The 11,781-nt window shown below is 32.6% G+C and overlaps 2 long non-coding RNA genes across 2 annotated transcripts; both read left to right on the top strand.

Annotated features, from left to right (window-relative positions):
* The first annotated feature begins 677 nt into the window (after positions 1-677).
* LOC128285628 (uncharacterized) lies at positions 678-2,487 on the top strand. Its single transcript, XR_008276143.1, has 2 exons — positions 678-817; positions 2,027-2,487. It is a non-coding gene; the product is annotated as an uncharacterized LOC128285628 (long non-coding RNA).
* A 3,661-nt stretch (positions 2,488-6,148) lies between these two features.
* Positions 6,149-8,315, top strand: LOC128285638 (uncharacterized). Its single transcript, XR_008276155.1, has 3 exons — positions 6,149-6,278; positions 6,749-6,832; positions 8,043-8,315. It is a non-coding gene; the product is annotated as an uncharacterized LOC128285638 (long non-coding RNA).
* The last annotated feature ends 3,466 nt before the right edge of the window (positions 8,316-11,781 follow it).

The following is an 11,781-nucleotide window of genomic DNA, read 5'->3' as shown; positions in this document are numbered from 1 at the left end:
TAAAAGTTGTGTTTTAATACCTAAAGGTGTTAAATTGCCTTGTATCTTAAATTAGGGTCTTTAAAGTGAAATTAGGCCATTGAAAGTGTGATGGCCGCCATGGGAGACAAAATAGTTGAAAAGTCAAAATTAGACAAAATAGTTTTATTATTAACAAATAAAAAAAAGAAAAGAAAAGCTATCATTTTCTCTTCCCTTCATCAAATATGCAGCAAAGAAAGAGTTTTGAAGCTGGAAAATTTCAGCAACATATTTCCCTTGCTTGTAAGTGATTTTAATGTCTTTGCTTGATGATTTTGTATTTTTGGAACTCCTAAAGCATAAGCTTTCATATGAGGGGACTTTTGTGCAAGATGATAAAGAGTCTAGGGTTTTGCCATGAATATATATGTGTTGTTTTCTGTGTTTTTATGGAAGATTATAAGTCCTAGTTGTCTAATAAACAACTTTTGTGAAAGAAATTGCTAGAAAATACCTTAAAAAAGGCTAAATTGCTAAGTTGTAAAATGAGTTGTAAATGTGTAAAATAGTTGAAATTATGAGTTGCTATGGTTATGAAAATGGTTCATCTAGACTCAAGGAGTAAATAAATGTGATAAAAATTAATTTACGAGCATTGGGGCAAAAGTGCAAATATGCAAAAGTTTAGGGTCAAAATGAAAATTTGTAAAATATGATTTTTAGACCCATATGAATATTGTGACTGATTGGTAGGCTAAATGTGATGTTATAGATGATGAAAATTGAGACTTGGACCTAGAACGGAAAGAAATCGATTTATGGACGAGTATGTCCTTTTCACATTTGTGGTATCGAGGTAAGTTCGTATGTAAACAATACCATGCTATACATGTATTTAAATGTTATCATTACATGAATTGTACAGATATTAATGTGTATGTGATTAATAGAAATATGATAAGACAAAGCTTTAATAGACGAGGAAAAATCCTGCTTGAACCTTAGGAATAGAATAGGATACGAGTGACATGTCACTAGGAATTATGAGCCTAGATGACTAGCTTGAGAGTGAGCATTGAAATGTCATGAGATATGAGGTAGCTTTAGCTACAATTGAGGCACTTATGTGCAAAGGCTTTTCCGAGTATCTAATTAGTATTCCAAGTGTTCAACGGGCAATCCAAGGAAAGAGTTAATGATGGTCCCAATGAGGTAAGTCATTGGTGAGTATGCACTCGAGTTATGTTACGAGTTGTGCAAGTATGTATACTAATCCTATGAGAATGCCTTGATATGTGATGATCTATGATGCATAATATGTGTTCTTACCATGATGGATAAAATGGTGTTGTATTAATATTATGAACAATGATCATGAATGAGTAATTTAGCCTTGACAGATTTGAGTTACTGCAGTAGTGTAACTTTGAAAATACACTAAAAATAGTGAAAAATGAGTTAGAGGCAGAATAAAATATGAGATTAAAGCTTAATGAGTCTATTTTTACATGAAAGAAACAGAGGAAGAAAAAGAATTCCATATTGTTTGATATTTGAATTCTTGTGAAACAGGGTCTGAATGAATTCGAGATCCCCTATTCTAACTTTAGAAATTCACCAAAAATTGTAAAAAAATTATTAAGAGTTATACCTTACATGAATGGATTCCTTATTGAGTCTATTTTTATGGGAAATAAACAACATGGTCGTTGGAATTTTTTACAGGGAGAAATTTGGTTTGTAGTGCACAGGGGTCAGAGTGGTCATACCCTGAAACAGGGGATATTTTAACTAATAAACTGTACTATTTGGCTTAACCAAAAATTCTGGAAATTTTATGAAAGAAAGGAAAATAAATTTAGTTTCAGGGAAAATTAACTGAACTTAATTCGGAGTTTTGTAGCTCCAGATATAAATAATTTAGTGACCATTGCTCAGAAAGACAGCTTGTAGTGAACTTGAAAATATGTTGTAAACATTGATAAAACAAGTTAATGAGTTGCTAATTGTTTTCATATGAACTTACTAAGCGAAAGCTTACCCCCTTCTTTCCCATGTTTTCTAGAGTTTCCAGGTTAGCTCGGGTTGGAGGCCGTCAGAGATATTATCACCCTATCGAGTTAACGTTATCGAGTAAGTAAACTCAAGTGATTCGAGTCTATGGCATGTATAGGGTTTTAATGTGAGTATGTAATATTATGATTTAGCCAAAGGCATTGGCTTGTTATTAAGGTAGTATTAGTCATGTAAATTGGCCTATGTCAGCTAATGACATTATGGGCCCATATGATTATTCTTATGCATGTATGTTATTATCTCTTGTGATGTGGCTTACAACATGTATGCCTAGAGATTGAATTGAGATTCATTGATGAGCTAGTAACTAATGCAGGATTAAGTGATTGGTAAATAGTTAATAATGCTTCATGAATGGTTTGTGATGTAATGATAGTTATGTCTAGTATGTGGTAATGATATGGGCAAATTCTATAATATTTATTACATAAGAAAATAACTCGAGCATAACATGTTTGTAGATGTTTAAGAGCTCATTTATGCCACGTTGTATGTTATTGGATAAGTATGTATCTATGCACGTGGTGTGAGAGTGACAAAAGGCTTGATAATTAGACTATTTCGCCACATGGCTCGAGCACATGGGGTGTGAAGCCTTAACGCAAGAGATTTTTCTAAGTTTTTCATGAGTTCTCGATTGGGTCCCGAACCGCCCCGAATGCATGTATTGGGCCTTGTAAGCTCGCATAAGGGACAAATTGCATGTGAAAAGAAAAGTTTTTAATTATTTGAGATTTCATGGCCCTGTTTAGTATGGAAGTGTTAGTAAAAGTCAGGTAGCACCTCGAACCCCGTCCCAGCGTCGGATGCGGGCGAGGGGTGTTACATTTAGTGGTATTAGAGCATGGTTTAGTCGGTTCTCGGACTAACCTAGCGTAAGAGAGTCTAGTTATACATGCCATAGTATTACTCGTGATAGTGTGATATCTCTCGGCCCTAACAAAACTGTTGATTAAGACAGGAATGAGTTCCGACTGAGCAAATCTTGATAGAGATAAGAGTAAAGTTGAGATTATTGAATCATGCTTATGACATGCTGAAAATATGGAAAGGTATGAAAAGAAATCCATGGTTTTTTTTTATATGAACTAGTTTTCATTATGTGATACTCTTGAGATAAAGAATGTGAAATAGTGGAGTAAAACACAGTTAAGTTGTGAAAAGCGCTTTTATGCATGTTAGTATTCATACGATGTTAAATGTCCAACTTGATTTGGCCAAGTGTTTAGGAAAAGAAAGAAATTTGCTTGAAATGACAGAATGTATGTATGAATGCTTTTATTGCATGATTAATAATCAGTATATACATGAGGTTGACATTTATGTCTAGATTGATGAAGTCAATATGCAATAATGTTATGCTTTATAATCTCAGTTACAGAATCATAAATGTCACAATAGCATGAAAGTTGTAACGAAAGATCAAATTGGGTGGAACGCAGGGAATGAGTACGATCGTTCACTAATGAATTGACGGAAAAGACTATGGTTGGACCATGGCAATACATGAGATTTGTGTGCCAGTGTAAGACCATGTATGAGACATGGCATCGGCATTGAGACGAGGGCTAGTGTAAGACATGTCTGGGACATGCATCGGCCTCGAGATGATAGCCAGTGTCAGACATGTCTGGGACATGCGTCGGCTACGAGATGTGCTAGTGTAAGACATGTCTGGGACATGCGTCAGCACGGTTACATGTGTCGATGTAAGACACATGCGGGACACGGCATCGACACAGATGGATGAGAGCTAGTACAAGACCATAGTTGAACTATGGCATCAAGTAAGCGATGTACTCAAAACCATAAGACGTTCTCCAATTTGATAAATATTGGCAAGTGATTAAGACTAAATATGGGAATTTGATAAAACATTAAGGGTAATTTGAGAAAAAGAAATGAAAGTTTGAGTTATGATAAATTCACTTATGTTTAGCTAATATTCGCATGGAATAAAGTTGCATGTATTACTGAGATATGTGAAAATGTGTTCATAACAAGTTAGAAATTTGAAATGTTTGAATCAATATGCGTAAAGCTATATTGTTGTTGAATATGTATTTGCTTGAGAGTCAAAAGTTTAGAGGCTTTACAATCTTCACCCCCTTACCAGAATAGAGTTATACGATGAGATTCTCGAGAGATATGTTGCATAAGCTTGCAAAAGTGAAACTAAAAAGTATAATAATGGAATAGTATGGGATTAGTGAAGACAGAATTAGTTAGAGGAATAATGTCAGACTTGCACTGATGTTTAAGTATGTCGGATTCAATCAAATAAAAGTGATGGCTATCTTTCTCTTCTGAGTATTCTATGTTTTCCTCAATTCTGGGGAAATACGTATGGTTATCCCTTTCGAATGGAAATTCTATCATACGAGTATGCTAGTGACTGTGATATTAGATGAAAAGCTCTATTGGTCCAGTTAGTTATAATTGACATTTTCCCCATCTCTTCCGATTTCTATTCTAATATATTAGAATGAAGTTGATAGTAAAAAAAAAAATCTATGTGAGATTATTCTGATGTTCTATTGATTATGGTTTATATATGCGAGAATTATATTATCTCTATTATGAGAAATTCTAAAGCGTACAGACAGTAGTTTCCTTCTGGTTTTCTCTGAGGGATTTTTCGGATCATCTTTATGATTTTCTTCTGGATTATATTCTCGGATTTCTGGTATAGTCTTTATATCTTGGAATTTCTTATATTGGCTTTTCTATCGTTCTTGTTTCGAGAATTATCAAGCTTAGTGTATCTTTACGAGTAATCTTTGACTTGCGATATTAGAATCTGTTATGATTAAGCTTCTGGCTCGACCATAGAAGTGTGGGGATTTCAGTGTCGAGATTTCTTTAAAATTTCTGGGGTAAAGAATGGTTATTCGCAAAAGTAAATCTGAGTTATGTGCATTTAAGTTTATTTTCCGGTTCGAGAATACCGTTACGTGTTCTTTGGTAAGTAGTCGCATGCGATTTAAATGATGGGGTTTTATTCTTGAAAGTATGTTATGGAAACATATTAGTTGGATTTCTCTTGTTCGAGAGATGTTATAAGTATAGTTATCCTGATTAATAAAAAGACCACATCTATGAAGTTGGAATCATTTGATTCATGTTAGTAAAGTTTCTAAACAGTTGATGATCAGAGTATAGAAATGTGGCTATAAGTGGTAAATTAAACAAGTACAGCATGATTCGACTTTTAATTTGGAATTGCAGGGAGGATTTGATTTCTGGTTTCTATTACTATTAATTCAGAGTAAGATTTCAGTACTGAGAAACTCTGGGTATACAGAGAATTGAGTCTGAGTTCACAAAGATATCTTGTTTATTCGTTCAAAGGATGTCGAATTGTCTATAGGGTAAAGCCGAATATCAAATGTATTTGAGATTATTATTGTCGATGATGACGATGGGAAGAAAATGAGAAAGGATCGTTATGAATTTCAGATCGGGATGTCTCTCATTTCCGTGAAAAAGAGAGATGCAAGTTGAATTGTGAAAGATTGATGATGGAAGTCTGCATGATTATTTTAGTATGTACAGATATATTATTCAATGATGTGACTGAGTTGTATGTTTCGAGTTTATAGTTCCAAGAATGTCGGTCTCCGGTGTTTAAAATTGAGCTCCGAGGTTTATACCTCAACTATGGAAAAGCTATAGGAAATCTTGAGTATGAGCTTGTGCGGAGTTGTTTTGTAAGTTGTGAGAAAAAGATATAAGTGACTCGTGAAAGTAGAGAACAACTTTTTCTGGTAAGATTTTCGGGGACGAAAATCCCTAAAGGGGGGAAGAAATGTAACAGCCCGATTTTAGGCCTAGTCGGAACAGTGGTTTCGGGACCACTATTCTGAGGCCAGAGAAAATTATTTTAGTATTATTTTATGTGTTATAATATGATTTTATAAGTGCATGTTAATTTTGGTATATTAATTTTAGCGATTTCTAGTCCAATTTCGAAAAAGGACTAAATCGCGTAAAAAGTAAAAGTTGTGTTTTAATACCTAAAGGTGTTAAATTGCCTTGTATCTTAAATTAGGGGTCTTTAAAGTGAAATTAGGCCATTGAAAGTGTGATGGCCGGCCATGGGAGACAAAATAGTTTTATTATTAACAAATAAAAAAAAAAGAAAAGAAAAAGCTATCATTTTTCTCTTCCCCTTCACCGAAATATGCAGCAAAGAAAGAGTTTTGAAGCTGGAAAATTTCAGCAACATATTTCCCTTGCTTGTAAGTGATTTTAATGTCTTTGCTTGATGATTTTTGTATTTTTGGAACTCCTAAAGCATAAGCTTTCATATGAGGGGACTTTTGTGCAAGATGATAAAGAGTCTAGGGTTTTGCCATGAATATATATGTGTTGTTTGCTGTGTTTTTATGGAAGATTATAAGTCCTAGTTGTCTAATAAACAACTTTTGTGAAAGAAATTGCAAGAAAATCCCTTAAAAAAGGCTAAATTGCTAAGTTGTAAAATGAGTTGTAAATGTGTAAAATAGTTGAAATTATGAGTTGCTATGGTTATGAAAATGGTTCATCTAGACTCAAGGAGTAAATAAATGTGATAAAAATTAATTTACGAGCATTGGGGCAAAAGTGCAAATATGCAAAAGTTTAGGGGTCAAAATGAAAATTTGTAAAATATGATTTTAGACCCATATGAATATTGTGACTGATTGGTAGGCTAAATGTGATGTTATAGATGATGAAAATTGAGACTTGGACCTAGAACGGAAAGAAATCGATTTATGGACGAGTATGTCCTTTTCACATTTGTGGTATCGAGGTAAGTTCAGTATGTAAACAATACCATGCTATACATGTATTTAAATGTTATCATTACATGAATTGTACAGATATTAATGTGTATGTGATTAATAGAAATATGATAAGACAAAGCCTTAATAGACAAGGAAAAATCCCGTTTGAACCTTAGGAATAGAATAGGATACGAGTGACATGTCACTAGGAATTATGAGCCTAGATGACTAGCTTGAGAGTGAGCATTGAAATGTCATGAGATATGAGGTAGCTTTAGCTACAATTGAGGCACTTATGTGCAAAGGCTTTTCCGAGTATCTAATTAGTATTCCAAGTGTTCAACGGGCAATCCAAGGAAAGAGTTAATGATGGTCCCAATGAGGTAAGTCATTGGTGAGTATGCACTCGAGTTATGTTACGAGTTGTGCAAGTATGTATACTAATCCTATGAGAATGCCTTGATATGTGATGATCTATGATGCATAATATGTGTTCTTACCATGATGGATAAAATGGTGTTGTATTAATATTATGAACAATGATCATGAATGAGTAATTTAGCCTTGACAGATTTGAGTTACTGCAGTAGTGTAACTTTGAAAATACACTAAAAATAGTGAAAAATGAGTTAGAGGCAGAATAAAATATGAGATTAAAGCTTAATGAGTCTATTTTTACATGAAAGAAACAGAGGAAGAAAAAGAATTCCATATTGTTTGATATTTGAATTCTTGTGAAACAGGGTCTGAATGAATTCGAGATCCCCTATTCTAACTTTAGAAATTCACCAAAAATTGTACAAAAATTATTAAGAGTTATACCTTACATGAATGGATTCCTTATTGAGTCTATTTTTATGGGAAATAAATGACATGGTCGTTGGAATTTTTTACAGGGAGAAATTTGGTTTGTAGTGCACAGTGGCAGAGTGGTCATACCCTAAAACAGGGGATACTTTAACTAATAAACTGTACTATTTGGCTTAACCAAAAATTCTGGAAATTTTATGAAAGAAAGGAAAATAAATCTAGTTTCAGGGAAAATTAACGTAACTTAATTCGGAGTTTCGTAGCTCCAGATATAAATAATTTAGTGACCGTTGCTCAGAAAGACAGCTTGTAGTGAACTTGAAAATATGTTGTAAACATTGATAAAACAAGTTAATGAGTTGCTAATTGTTTTCATATGAACTTACTAAGCGAAAGCTTACCCCCCTTCTTTCCCATGTTTTCTAGAGTTTCCAGGTTAGCTCGGGTTGGAGGCCGTCAGAGATATTATCACCCTATCGAGTTAACGTTATCGGAGTAAGTAAACTCAAGTGATTCGAGTCTATGGCATGTATAGGGTTTTAATGTGAGTATGTAATATTATGATTTAGCCAAAGGCATTGGCTTGTTATTAAGGTAGTATTAGTCATGTAAATTGGCCTATGTCGGCTAATGACATTATGGGCCCATATGATTATTCTTATGCATGTATGTTATTATCTCTTGTGATGTGGCTTACAACATGTATGCCTAGAGATTGAATTGAGATTCATTGATGAGCTAGTAACTAATGCAGGATAAAGTGATTGGTAAATAGTTAATAATGCTTCATGAATGGTTTGTGATGTAATGATAGTTATGTCTAGTATGTGGTAATGATATGGGCAAATTCTATAATATTTATTACATAAGAAAATAACTCGAGCATAACATGTTTGTAGATGTTTAATAGCTCATTTATGCCACGTTGTATGTTATTGGATAAGTATGTATCTATGCATGTGGTGTGAGAGTGACAAAAGGCTTGATAATTAGACTATTTCGCCACACGGCCGAGCACATGGGCGTGTGAAGCCTTAACGCAAGAGATTTTTCTAAGTTTTCATGAGTTCTCGATTGGGTTCCGAACCGCTTGAATGCATGTATTGGGCCTCGTAAGCTCGCATAAGGGACAAATTGCATGTGAAAAGAAAAGTTTTTAATTATTTGAGATTTCATGGCCCTGTTTAGTATGGAAGTGTTAGTAAAAGTCAGGTAGCACCTCGAACCCCGTCCCGGCGTCGGATGCGGGCGAGGGGTGTTACATTACAAATGTTGGTGAGTTTATTTTTCAAACTTTCAATGATCATTATGTGTTAGATTGTTGGTACAAGTAAATATCACAAAGCTTGATTTTTGTGTATAAAATAGTTTAGCAAAATTAATGACTCAATCCCTCCCGTTAGTAGCTAAATCGTATCTTTTGAAAAGAAAGGTTTTTATATACATGTATAAGGATATGATATTTTACATGAATCGACATGCATCATGTTAATAAGTTATGATAAATGTTCCTCATTACAATTGGTTTTTGGTTAGAGTAAAATACAAGCCGTTTTAGAATTTTTAAATGTATGGTATATGTTTAAGTTATGTTAGGAAATGTGCTCATTTTGTATCAACCATGTAACTATTTTCTATGTATTCAAACGATGGATAAATAAAAAAAAATTTAATTTCACATTTCACTATTATATCTTTTTTTTTTTGTCTTTCATATTTTGCATACATAGTGAAATTATGACAAACAAATATTAGCTCATTGACTGTTGTATTAGCCCAAATTTGATCGGGCTGAAGATAGAATAAAAAGGGTTAAATAAATAAGTATTTATCTATTTTAAAAGTCCATTAAAAGTCCATATACAGAGTCCAAAAGAATTAAACCCCAGCAGCCCAAAATACACCCGTAGCCCAATTTAAACCAAACCAGGTTACACCCAAGCCTAAATAATAGACCCTAGACTAAAGTGGCCCAAAAGGCCCAAAACGGTAAAAACAGACAAGGAAACCCTAGGGTTTCTTGAGAACACAGCGCCGCAAGGAGTTTCTAGAGGTTTCGGGCACTCCAAATGACGTGACCTTTCATCTCACAGATTCAACGGCCCGATCGTCGCCACCAAGCACGCCGTAATTTCTCGTCTCTGTCACCACTAGACTTCAGGCCTCCATCAACGCTAGCAACCTTCCATCACCGAGATCTTTGGGGTATTTGCAAGAAAAGGAAAGAAATCAAAGCAAAAGGCAGCAGCTATACTAGAGCAGGAAATGGAAAGAAATCTTCTGATTTCTTTCCAAAATAGGCAGTAGTCTAAGGCTATAAAGCCTTTCGCAAAATCTGTAAATAAGAGGAGAAAACAAAAATACAGAAAAAAGATTTTACTAGCAGTTGTATCCATTTAGAGCAGAAGAAATAAAAAAGCAGTTCTTTTTTCGTTTCTTATGGTAATCAAATCATTTTTTTTATTCTTTTCTTTTTCTTCTATTTGTTTTCTGACTTGTATACATTGATTTGAGAAATAATAAAAGAAAATAAAAGAAAAAGGAGGCTACCTGACGATTGGCGAAGGAAGGGAATGGTTTTTCGAACCCTAGACACCGTGCGCGGTGGTCCTTAGGGCAGCGCGTGGGCGCGTGAAGCCTACGACCGGGGCGAGGCCTACAGAGGCCAGAGCCCGGAGCTTCTCTCCTTTCTCTCTCTCTTTGAGAGAAAATTTTAGGTTTTTTTTTTAAAAAATCGGGTTTCAAATGAGTTTAAGGCTAAGAAGTTGGCTTATATAGCCTTAACGAAGCGACATCGTTTCATAACCCCAGGATTCGCGTGTTGACCCGATTACCCGGGGAGGATCCGCGCGTTTTTTAGGATTGGGTTAATTACCCAATTGATCCTTCCACCCTTTTTGTGTTTACAATTAAGTTTTATTTTATTTATGATTTAACCCTAATATTTTGTCTCAATTGTGATTTAATCCCTAAAGTAGCTGCTTTAAATCCCAGTTTAAAACGCAGTCGTTTTGGGAATAGGGAAATTTTCCCAATGAGTCCCTTTTGTTTTGCGCTCGTTTTAATTAGGACCTAAATTCAGTTCTATTTCTTTTGAATTCACCCAGTAATTTTGCTGAATTTTAAATTTAGCCCAATAGATTTATTTTCATTTTATTTTATATTTAAATATTTCATATATTGTAATTTGCTTTTGTTTTTTTACCCTACTTTTATATTATATATTGAAAATTTATTTTATTATATATATTAATATTATTTATTATCTATTTTTTTTCATAAATTATTATTTTACATCATTATTTTTTTATAATTATTCTATTTTTACTTGTATTATATATTTATTAACTATTTATATATATTGTTTTTACATATATACTTTTATTATTTTATATTATATCTATTATATTTCTTATTTCCTATATATTTAACCTATATTTTATTATATAACGTTTATTATATTTTTATTTTTATTCTATATTACTTATTGTTTTTGTTATGTATATCATATATTATCAATTATATTATTTATGTTTATATTATTCATTATATTATTTATAATTTTAAAATTTGTAAATTAAATTATTTTTTAAAACTCATATTGTATTCATATTAAATTATTAATTATTTATTATGTATTATGTATTATTTTATACTTTTTATATATTATGTGTTACTTTATAAGTTCTCTCACATACTTTTAAACCAATATATTTTATATATAATTTTTACCCTTTTATAAATATTTTGTTAATATGTATATTGTATATTAAATACTATTTTAAAATTATTATTAAATATCATGTTTTATTTGTGTTTCATGTATATTTTGTTAACAATTGCTTATTTCATTTTATTTTATATTGCATATATCATGTGTTAAATGTCATTTTATATTTATTATTTGATATTACATTTTATGATCATGTACATTGATGTTGTATTACTTTGTTGTATATCATGCATTATCTAATTATTACTTTGTATGTTTGTACGCGTTTTGTTTATTCATTTCTCAATACATGCTTTATATATCTTTGTATGTATATTGTTAATATTTTCCATGCATATATGATTTTTATATGTATGTATCTAATGCAAGACCTTTATATTACTGCCATCATTTTGTTTAAATGCATGTATTATTTACCTACTACAATAATAT

The sequence above is a fragment of the Gossypium arboreum genome, chromosome 12, assembly GCF_025698485.1.
Source record: "Gossypium arboreum isolate Shixiya-1 chromosome 12, ASM2569848v2, whole genome shotgun sequence".
NCBI classification, from domain to species: Eukaryota; Viridiplantae; Streptophyta; class Magnoliopsida; order Malvales; family Malvaceae; genus Gossypium; species Gossypium arboreum.
The sequence above is the reverse complement of the archived record's forward strand: the minus strand, read 5'-3'. Positions and strand labels throughout refer to the sequence as shown.